This window comes from Hordeum vulgare, chromosome 1H (assembly GCF_904849725.1).
Source record: "Hordeum vulgare subsp. vulgare chromosome 1H, MorexV3_pseudomolecules_assembly, whole genome shotgun sequence".
NCBI lineage: Eukaryota > Viridiplantae > Streptophyta > Magnoliopsida > Poales > Poaceae > Hordeum > Hordeum vulgare.
In genome coordinates, this window is record NC_058518.1 from 22,759,186 (window position 1) to 22,770,553 (window position 11,368).

The following is an 11,368-nucleotide window of genomic DNA, read 5'->3' on the forward strand; positions in this document are numbered from 1 at the left end:
CCGATCTATTGATCGCGAGAGAGAGGGGAACAAGATCGAGTTGAGAGCTATACCATGACAATCACCACGCCATCCACTGCCTCATCATCATCATCCACCTTTGCTCCATCCACCATGTCCAGCAGCTCGATCTCCCTCGGCCCACCTCCAACAGAGAAGCTTACGAGGACAAACTTCCTCCTCTGGAAGGCCGTCGTGCTACCCCAGATCAAGGGTGCACAGATGGAGCACTTCCTCGACGCCGCAACGCCGGCGCCTCCTGCCACCATCACCATTACCAGCAATGGGAAGGACGAGCAGATTGCTAATCATGCCAGACCAATCTGGTATGCACAACAGCAACAGGTACAAGGATACCTTATGGGATCTCTCTCTCGAGAGGTCCTCGCCCAAGTTGCCATGCTCCAGACGTCGGCCGAAGTGTGGGCCGCCATCCATGCGATGTTCGCCGCACAAACGCAAGCCCAGAAGATCAACACGAGGATGGCGCTCACAAACCTGCAGAAAGGTAATCTAACCATGGCCGAGTATCTTGGCAAGATTAAAACTCTCACAGATGAAGTTGCATGCGCTGGTGCTCCTCTCGGAGACGCCGAGATCATCTCTCACGTCATCGCGGGTCTCGACATCGACTACAACCCTGTGATCTCGGTGTTCGCTGCAAGGATCGAACCGGTCACTGTCCAGGAGCTGTACAGCCAGCTTCTCAGCTTTGACGCCCGTCTCAGCATGCTTCAAGGCGGTAACCTACACCAATCTTCTGTCAACGCCACGTCTCAACGGACGTGGCCGCGGGCATGGCCAACCGGGGCGCGGTCGTGGCAATGGAGGACGCAGCAGCAACCAGGGCCAGGGACGCCCTGGTGGTGGTGATCGCGGCAACACTGACCGCGGCAACTACAACAACAACGGCTACAACGGCGGTGGCTACAACAACAACAGCCGCCGGCCGCGCTGTCAACTATGCAAGAAACTGGGCCACGAAGTCATTGACTGTTGGCACCGGTACGATGAAGACTACGTGCCTGATGCACGACAGGCTGCTGCAGCTACGCGGGAGCACGGTGGACCTGATGGTGACACGGTCTGGTATGTTGATTCTGGCGCCACAGATCATGTCACCAACGAGCTAGAGAAGCTTGCCCTTAGAGAGAGGTACCACGGCAGTGATCAAATTCACACCGCGAGCGGTGGAGGTATGGACATTCTTCACATTGGTCAATCATCAATTAATTCCCCTAGTTTTAAACGTGATCTTGTCCTTAAAGATGTCCTCCATGTTCCACAAGCCGATAAAAACCTTGCTTCCATGTCTCGTTTAACCTCCGACAACAATGTTTTCTTTGAGACTCACCCTACCTATTTTTTCATTAAGGATCGGGCAACGAGGGAGCTCATCCATCGCGGTAGATGCGTCGGAGGATTATACCCCATCACATCTAGAGTCTTTGATCGCAAGAGTCATCGCCGAGTCTATTCTGCCATCAAGCCCTCCTTAGCCAAATGGCACCAAAGACTAGGACATCCCTCTTCAAATATAGTCAAGCAAGCAGTCAATAAAGGCAATTTATCATTGTCACATAGTTCCGCAAGTGAGTCAGTTTGTGAGGCTTGCCAATGTGCAAAAAGCCATCAACTTCCTTATCCTGTGTCAAATAGTGTGTCTCATGCTCCTTTAGAGCTCATTTTTAGTGATGTATGGGGTCATGCAAGAGATTCCTTTGGTAGAAAGAAATACTATGTCAGTTTTATTGATGATTACAACAAATTTACATGGATATATTTGCTTAAGTTCAAATCTGAAGTTTTTTCTATCTTTCAAGAATTCCAAAAACTTGTTGAAAGACAGTTTGATCGAAAAATCCTTGCAGTCCAAAGTGACTGGGGAGGGGAGTATGAGAAACTCAACTCCTTCTTTCGTAGCATTGGCATCATTCATCATGTCTCTTGCCCTCATGCTCATCAACAAAATGGCTCAGCAGAACGGAAACATCGCCACATTGTGGAAGTAGGGCTGTCTCTCTTAGCTCATGCTTCAATGCCCCTCAAATATTGGGATGAGGCTTTTATCACAGCTACATATCTTATCAATCGGTTACCCAGTCGTGTCATTGGCAACACCACTCCTTTAGAACGCTTGTTTCATCAAAAACCTGACTATACCTCTCTAAGAATTTTTGGGTGTGCTTGCTACCCAAATTTGCGTCCCTACAATCGCCATAAACTTGAGTTTAGGTCCACCCAATGTGTCTTTCTTGGCTATAGCAATCTTCATAAAGGGTACAAATGTCTAGAAATATCCTCTGGTAGAATCTATATTTCTAGGGATGTCATTTTTGATGAAACATTATTTCCTTTCTCCAAACTTCATCCCCATGCGGAAGCACTTTTGCGTGACGAAATATCACTCCTTTCTGATCCTTTGACACCTTCTGGTCACGAGGGTGAATTAACTAATGATGATCATGTGCAAAATTCCATGGAACAGATTGATCTTGGTGTTAATTGTGCAGCTACAGGACATCATTTTATGTGCAATGAACCAGCCAAAAACGGATTTGGCGCGCGATCCCAGGAAGATTTCCCTGACACTGGCCTCGGCGCGCGATCCCAGGCGGATCTCCCTGCCGACGCGCCTGCTGCACACGACAACCTGACGGACACGCGATCCTAGGAGGATCGCGCTGATCCTCCCGCGCCAACCGCCTCGGAGGCCGACAGCCCGCCAGGTGGCGGCGTCTCCTCCCGCGCTGCATGCTCCGATGCTGCTGGCGAAGGGGACAACGCGCTAACCGCCACGCCAACTGCCTCGTGTGACGGCGCGGTCGGATCCCCTGTGCGTGCCAGCGCCGATGCTGCTACAGGGTCGGGATCTTCTGTGGCCAGAACTGCTGCAACACCGATTCCGCCTCGCCACACACGATCCAAGTCCGGTATTGTTCGAGAAAAGAAATACACGGATGTCACGGTCAGGTATGATAAACGTAGACATGCTTTCCTTGCAAATACTGGTGAACCAACAGATTTGCATGATGCTCTTGCACATAAGGATTGGAAAAAGGCTATGGATGTTGAATATGATGCACTCATTCAAAATAAAACTTGGAGATTAGTTCCACCAAAGAAGGATGCAAATGTGATTGACTGCAAATGGGTATATAAAATTAAGAAGAGAGCTGATGGTAGTATTGACAGATACAAGGCCAGACAAGTGGCAAAAGGTTTTAAACAGAGATTTGGTATAGACTATGAGGATACCTTTAGTCCTGTTATTAAATCTACTACTATTCGACTTGTGTTGTCCATTGCTATTTCCAGAGATTGGAGCCTACGACAGCTAGACGTTCAGAACGCGTTTCTTCATGGTGTTCTTGAGGAAGAAGTGTTCATGCGGCAACCACCAGGTTATGAAAATAAAAACACACCACAGTATATCTGTAAGTTGGATAAAGCTTTGTATGGATTAAAACAGGCCCCAAGAGCCTGGTACTCAAGGCTAAGTACACAGTTGCAAAAGCTTGGATTTTCATCATCAAAGGCAGATACTTCCTTATTCTTTTATAATAAGAATAATGTTACTATATTTGTCCTTGTTTATGTTGATGACATAATTGTTGCCAGTTCAAGTCCAGATGCCACAACTTGTCTGCTCAAGGATCTAAAACTGGAATTTGCTCTTAAGGATCTAGGGGATCTACATTATTTTCTCGGAATTGAGGTCAAGAAGGAAAATGATGGTATAATTCTTACACAAGGGAAATATACAACTGATATTCTCAGCAGGGTAGGTATGGAAAAGTGTAAGCCAGTCAGTACACCCATCTCTACTTCAGAAAAACTTACTGTTGAAAGTGGAGAGGCACTTGGGCCGAATGACGCAACAAAATATAGAAGCATTGTAGGTGCATTACAGTACTTGACTCTCACACGTCCTGACATTCCATACTCTGTTAACAAGGTATGCCAATATTTGCATGCTCCTACTACTTCTCATTGGACAAGAGTAAAGAGAATTTTGAGGTATCTCAAGTTTACAGAAGGTTTAGGTCTTTGGATTGTTAAGTCTTCATCTATGCTTGTGTCAGCATACTCTGATGCAGATTGGGCAGGATGTGCAGATGATAGAAGGTCAACTGGTGGTTTTGCTGTTTTTCTGGGAACAAATCTTGTGTCATGGAGTGCAAGAAAACAGGCAACAGTCTCAAGATCAAGCACTGAGGCTGAGTATAAAGCTCTGGCTAATGCAACAGCTGAAGTAATGTGGATTCAAACTCTATTACATGAGCTTGGAGTAAAGGTTCCACAAGCTGCTAGATTATGGTGTGACAATCTTGGTGCAACCTATCTTTCAGCAAATCCTGTTTTCCATGCAAGAACAAAACATATTGAAGTTGATTTTCACTTTGTCAGAGAAAGAGTAACTAGGAAGTTACTTGATATAAGATTCATCCCAACAGGTGATCAACTTGCTGATGGATTCACAAAGCCTCTCACAATGAGAAGGTTAGATGACTTCAAATACAATCTTAATCTTAGCAAGTAGAAGTTTAGATTGAGGGGGAGTGTTAGATAAATTGTATAAGTATAGGAAACTAGTTTAAACTAGGTTTCTTCTTATCTCTTTACTTCTCTCTCTTATCTCTTGTAACCTCCTAGAGAATCAACTTGTATGTCAAGATTTCTATTCTATAAATACAATGCGGCCCGAGACAAAGGGTTCTACGCTTCCTCATACAAGCTGGTAATAATAACCATAATGATGAAATTACCAAATGGAAAAGGATTATTCGCACACAAAAACTGTGTAACAGACCAAACATTTCATGAGAAATTACCAAGATTGCAAAATCTGGTAGGCCGCCAATACTAATTATTAACATGAAATGCAGAGGCACAATTTGGTATACCCCTGTACCATATAGAGATACAGAGATACGGTCATAGAAAAGTCTGAAACTGAATTCCATTTTAAGTAGCACATAGACGAACCTGTAATGAAGTTATTTCGTAGAAAATAAGAGTGGGAACATTACAAGTAGATGCATTGCTGAACTAATAAGTTGGATGAGAACTGCAATGCTCAGTAACGAAAAATATCCATATTGCCCAAGTATATATATTACAGTAACTAATAGGCAGCCTAAAAACCTATGTGATGGGTATAGATGATGCGGCATGAATCAGCAAGTAATATTGTCGCATATATGCAGAGAAGGAAAACACAAATAAGCTAGACCACTGCATGGTTTTATGACACCAAATTATCACCTGAAAACTGAAACGATGAATAAACACTTCTACAAACCAAATATGCATTATTCACTGAAACTAGCGGAAACAATGTTGCAAACATTCTGTCATGAATTGGGCATGAAGGCCATCCTTTTTTTCCACTAAAGCAAGTTATATGATAGATAAATATAGTAGCTGCTGCTGTCAGCAGCTGAAATTACAGAACCAAACAACAAAACCGATAGCTGCAACCAACTAAGCATTACTAAAGATCTAAACAAGCGCAATAGCACATAAAATAAACTACTGACAAAACCCTTCAAGCGGCAGGTTTGGATTTGAAGCTTGAGCTTAGACACCACCTCTTCCGCCAAGGTATAATTCTGATGGGTAGGCCACAAAACATTCCATCACTGAGTGAAGTAGATCATTTCTTTGAGTGTAAGGCTAGAAACAAAAGCAGCGACATAAAAGTTGGGCTTTGGGCAGAAGACAAAGCAATCTTCAAAATGGGGACCCACTACACTTTTCGCATCTGCTGGAGGGCACATCAAAAGGATCAGCCATTGACAAATCATGGGTGTTCCTGTTGTCTCTGAAATGAACATTAGTGCCGCATCTGAGTTCAATTTGAGCATCTTGAGAAATTCTATCATCGGTCCGCAGTAGCCGACGTTGATTAGCAAACCAGTCGTACTGCCTGTGGTAAGGCAATGTGATTTTCATTTCCTTTAGCACCTTTGCATTCAAAACAAAGAACTTGGCTAAGTGAATACACAAAGGGATGATGCTGTCATAATTCTTCAACAATACTTCTTTGAGATGCAGGTCAAGGCATTCAATTGGTTCCGGTAGGTGGTACTCCTGGGGATTACTACTCATAGGCAACCTTGACGGGAACTGGAAATGCAGGGAACAAATAATACAAAAGAAGTTGCCAACAGGTTAGCAATACGATAATTGGCTAGATAACACATCAAGTCAAATTCTGATTTGACATCTAAAGCAGGCAACTATGTAATGTACTCACAAAGACATACAGCCTCTCCAAGCAGGGGAAGCACTTGAGGAAGTTAACCACTATATCCAGATTAGTGTAGTCAAGAAGCAACACCCTCACGCTGTGCATTTTGGTTGGCAAGCCAACAGCAATCATACTCTGCAAAGACATTAGAAACAAGTTCATTCATAAGAACAACAGCCTGCATATAGGAATGCTGAATGAGCAATGGATGAAGGCTGCTGCTACCTGGAAAACAGTGGTTCCAAGCTGAAGTTTTCTTATGCTTTCAGAGAGCGCACCCAGTATGTTCAGTTTAGGTGCCGAGATTACCCGTATGGTTCATGGGCCAGCCTGTGGATCAAGTGGTAGCAATCTCTCAAGGCAGGGGGCATCCCCGATGACCAACTCTTGCAAAGGGACACTTTCTGTAAACTGATTAGTGCAAAAGCCTACACTCTTAAGAGTTTGGGAGCTGATGCAGAGGCGACGAAAGCCATAATTTTCCTTTAGCTCAAGGCTTTCCAAGGCATAGCAGCCAAAGAGCACACTGTGGAGAGCATCCTCCGAGATGGTGACTCTATCCAGGGTGAGTTGCTCGAGGCATGGAAACTTGAGTGACAGCTTCACAATGGAGTTGGAGAAATGACAGCAGCCAAATTTGGCCACATGGAGTGTGGGCGCGAAGCGGTAGAAGGAGGATGGCAGCAGGTAGATGAAACTACTGCTGCCGAACCAGCCGTCAGAGATGAGCTCAAACTCCTGTAGCTTGTCCAGGGCAGTCTTCCATCTTACCATCATAGTTGAGATAAGAGAGGCAGACAGACAAGCGGCGTGCCGGGCCAGGATGCACAGAGAGGATCTTTGAAATCAAGGCGTTCCTCTTTAAAAAGAACTCGTTGCTGTTGAGTTGTTGATTCATGACGAGGTTGAGAGGAGCGGAGCGCCACAGCGGACGCCATCGGCGAGAGATGACCTGCGTGCGGAGACCTTCCTTGGTGGGGAGAAGAGAGATGATACTGCAGAGGACGGCGTCCGGGAGGCGGTCGATGTGATCGACACTCCCCGCTCCCTGGTGGATCTTGGTCCACGTCGATGATCTGGAACTTACATTTGTTGGTCTCACCTGCAGGCGCCGCCACAGGAGCCGCCTCCTCGGCATGTATCGCCCCCGCCGCCTGCCCTACATTCGCCGCCTCCTCGGCATGCATGTATGTGGCGTGGCGGCGGCGGCGGTTTTCTCCTCAGATCTCGATTTGGTTGGGAGGCGGCGCTCCTTTCCGGTCAGATCAGCGGCGGTGACGCAGATCGGCGACGACATGGCTGTGGTGCGGCGGTGGCGTAGGAGGACGGCACCAGCAGCGACGGATCTGGCGTTGACTCAGTCGGGCTGATTCGGTGTGCTACCGATCTCAATCGCTGTCAGCGGTACACTGCTCATGGACTTGATCTGCAACACGAGGATGTCTGGGGCACCGGCCCTAGGCTTGGTGGTGGTGGCCTTCTTCTTCGTCGGAGGTGGTCGGCCAACTGGCTGTGCATGGAGTGGGGACGAGCGGCTGCCGGTGAAATCCGTGATCCGACTTCGGTCGTGGCGGGTGTCGACAGCACCTACGCGTCGTTACCTTCTTCAAGGCGTCACCTTTGCAGTCTCTGTCTTCCCACTCGCACCAGTCAGTGTCGGGCTGCTTTGGCACCGTGGTGGTGCTTCGGCCGTTCAGGCGACGGCGGCTAGATCCTTTGATCTAGTCTCCAGCAGAGAAGGGGGCGACCCGTGCACAAGAAACTGGATGGAGTTCTCTGAACAGATCTGGGCGAAAACCTGCTCTTGGCTAGATGTCAAGGCCGGCGATGGCGACGCTCTACGGCGTCGTTCCCTTCTTGAAGGCATCGCCGAGGAGAAGTTCTAGACCACTATCTGCTACCTCCGGGGGAAACTCTAGATCGATAGATCAGAAGACGGCGACACGCTTGTGTCATCTCCCCCTTGAGGCGTCATTCTTAGAGGTGTACGCGGGTTTGGGGGACCAGTGGATGTTTTCTTCGGTGGAGCGGTGCTTCATCCTGCACATTGAAGGCGACGGATCTCGATGGCGTGGCGCCCTGGTGATTAGGCGTCTGATGTGCGAGGATGGACTCGCGCAGGAGGGCGACACTATCTGGCGTCGTGGTGGCGTCGATGGCACTTAGACCGGGCAAGGTGGATGCCTCAGTACAGTTCTGAAGATGGATTGATGGTAGTTGGCGGCGGCGACCTCTGAGTGTGCGTTGGACTGCTGGGTGGCCCATACCCGACAGATGGCTTGGTTGGGGCATCAGGTCTTAGATGTTAGGTTTGGCTGTGAGGTCTGTTTGGTATTAGACCCAGACTATCAGCATCCCTTCATCAACTCTATAGAAGTAGCGACATATGTTGTCTAGACGATGGCTTCAGTCTTATTGATGTATTACTTTGTAAGGTCTTTGTGAATAATTAATAAAATGGCTGCATGCATCGCTCAGATGCAGAGGCCGAAGGTCTTCCTCCTTTTCTAAAAACAATGTATGTTAGAGCTATCGTCGAACACGGCCAGACTCATCAACAGAATCTTCACCAGGACTGATGTGATTCTCTACACCTTATAGGAACATTAAAGGCAGCCACCCGCCGACTTCGATTTTCCGAAGTTAGAGATCATCAAGCATTTGTACAGGAAAATAATACTGCAATGCGAAGTTTGAGAGCTTGTAAGAAGAATTAGTATCATCAACAAATCATTGGGAACTTGCAAATACAAATCAGAAGTATACTAGGGCTTCAGTAGGCTACAGAGATCACTACTAGAAAAAAGGCTATTAGTGGCGCATCACTTTTTGCTATTAATGACGCACTATAGGTGCGTCACTATTACCACGCCACTAGTAACAAATACTAATGTATTGCAGGTAACAGTGGCGCACCTTGGAGTGCGCCATTACTAGTAACAAATAGCAATGGCGCACCTCTGGTGCGCCACTTGTAACTCTTTTTTTGAATTATTTTGATTTTTTTTTGAATTTTGAAGGCAGGAAAATAGTAGAGGCGCACCGTCTAACCCCCACCGTGCGCCATTGCTATTTTTGAATTTTGAATTTCGATCTGGATCTAGATCTGGCTCATTTTTTGGCTCATTTTTTTTCTCTTTTTTGTTGCTTGAATTTTTTTCAAATTTCATTCTCGACCTGGATCTGGTATGCTCTTTGTGCCGGGGGAGCTCCACATGTGGCCGGAAGTAGAGGAGGAGTGAGGAGAGACCGCGAGGAGGAGAGGAGGGAGGAGAGACCGTGACGATCAGGAGAGGAGGGAGGAGGAGGCCGCCGGAGAGGAGGAGGAGGACCGTGAGCAGGAGAGGAAGGAGGAGCATCGTGATGAGGAGAGGAGGGAGGGGGATGTCACCGGAGGAGGAGCACCGTGAGGAGGATAGGAGGGAGGAGGAGGTCGCCGGAGGAGGAGCACCGTGAGAAGGATAGGAGGGAGGAGGAGGTCGCGGAGGAGGAGCATCGTGAGGAGGATAGGAGGGATGTTAGAGCATATATCTCCATATGTGGTTTTGGTAATTGATGACAATTCCTATGGACTAATGGTTGCCTTAAGTTATATTTATAGGATTTGTTCATAGACACTTCTTGAAGTCCATCTGTTGGGTTCAAGGAGTTTATATGATGACTAAGATGGTATTCAAGGTATTATCGAAAGAATGGTCATAGAGACACAAGGTTGATCAAGATCGTCAGACAAAGAGTAAATCAAGATGATCAACACATAAAGCGTACAAGATGTACCGAGAGGGATCAAGTGATCCCATGGTATGGTAAGCATTGTCCATTACGTATTTGTGTACTAACCCATGGTCTTCGTGAGAGTTCTATGTGGGGTTAGGTGTGTTTCCATGGGCTTGCGTCAAGAAGAAGATCTCATACAACCCATGGAGGATGACGTCAAGTGGCGGAGGATGGTGGCAATGGACTTGTGAAGATATGCTAAAGAGCGGCTCACCCATAGTGTGTATGGGGGAGCAATCAACTAGTCTTCATCAAGCCAATGCAATCAAGAAAAGTGGTCCATGTTGAGGAAGCCAAGATCATCGTCATGTAGCTCAAGAGGACGAGGTGCAAGGTATAGGTTTGCCCTTGATAGGTTTTCTGTTTTAGGATAGATTGTCGTACTGTCAAGGGGGGCTCTAAAGTGAGTAGCTTGATCGTATCGTTCGTTGAGAGCTCAAACCATTTGCATCCTTGCATCATACTTCTTGGTTATTGTTTGGTATTTCTCTTTGTGAGTTTTAGAGCTTATGGTCATCTTCATGACACGCTCGAGTTCATCGAAAACGCAGTCCATATGCATCTTCTATGATGTTTTTGATGTTGGGAGTTTTTACCGGTCTTATTCGAAGAAGGGTTCTCACCATTTTCTTATGAGACTTTTCTCACTTGCTTCTTATTGATATTTCTATCAAGATTGTGTTAGCCCATGTCGTTAGCTTTCCAACAAACTTGGTTTCGTTGAATTGGGAGTCCGTATGCGAAAGTTACAGAAGTTTCAGTATCCAGCGATAGTACCGCTCCTGGTGCGAGCGGTAGTACCGCACCCGGAGAGGTAGTACCGCCCCCGGAGCGGTAGTAATTTTTTACTACCGCTCCCTAGCGGTAGTACCACTCCAGGAGCGGTTGTACCGCTCCGTCGGACTGTTTTTTGCATCCTCGGCATGGTTGGTGTACCTACCGAGCGGTAGTACCGCTCTGTGCGGGTGTGAGGCTTAACGGTTGGATTTTTCCCCACCTATAAAAGGGGGTATTCTTCCCCATTGAACCTTATCTCTTTATCTCGTGTTCTTCCCCCATCGTTGACCTTCTTCGAGCTTGCTAACTCTGAATCCCTCCAACGATTCTTGCTAGTTCTTGAGAGAAAAGAGAGAGGAGATCTAGATCCACATTTCCACCAATCACTTTATCCTCTAAGTGAGGGGAACCCCTTGGGTCTAGATCTTGGAGTTCTTCGTGTTCTTCTTCGTTCTTCCTCTCATTTTCCTCCCTAGCATTAGTTGCTTTGGTGGGATTTGGAAGAGAAGGACTTGGGCACTCCGTGTGCCCTTGCCATTGCATTAGTTGCATCGTTTG

The 11,368-nt window shown here is 46.8% G+C and overlaps 1 pseudogene; it reads right to left on the minus strand.

The window, feature by feature from the left end:
• Nucleotides 1-5,295: 5,295 nt before the first annotated feature.
• LOC123395846 lies at nucleotides 5,296-7,443 on the minus strand (annotated as a pseudogene).
• Nucleotides 7,444-11,368: the final 3,925 nt, after the last annotated feature.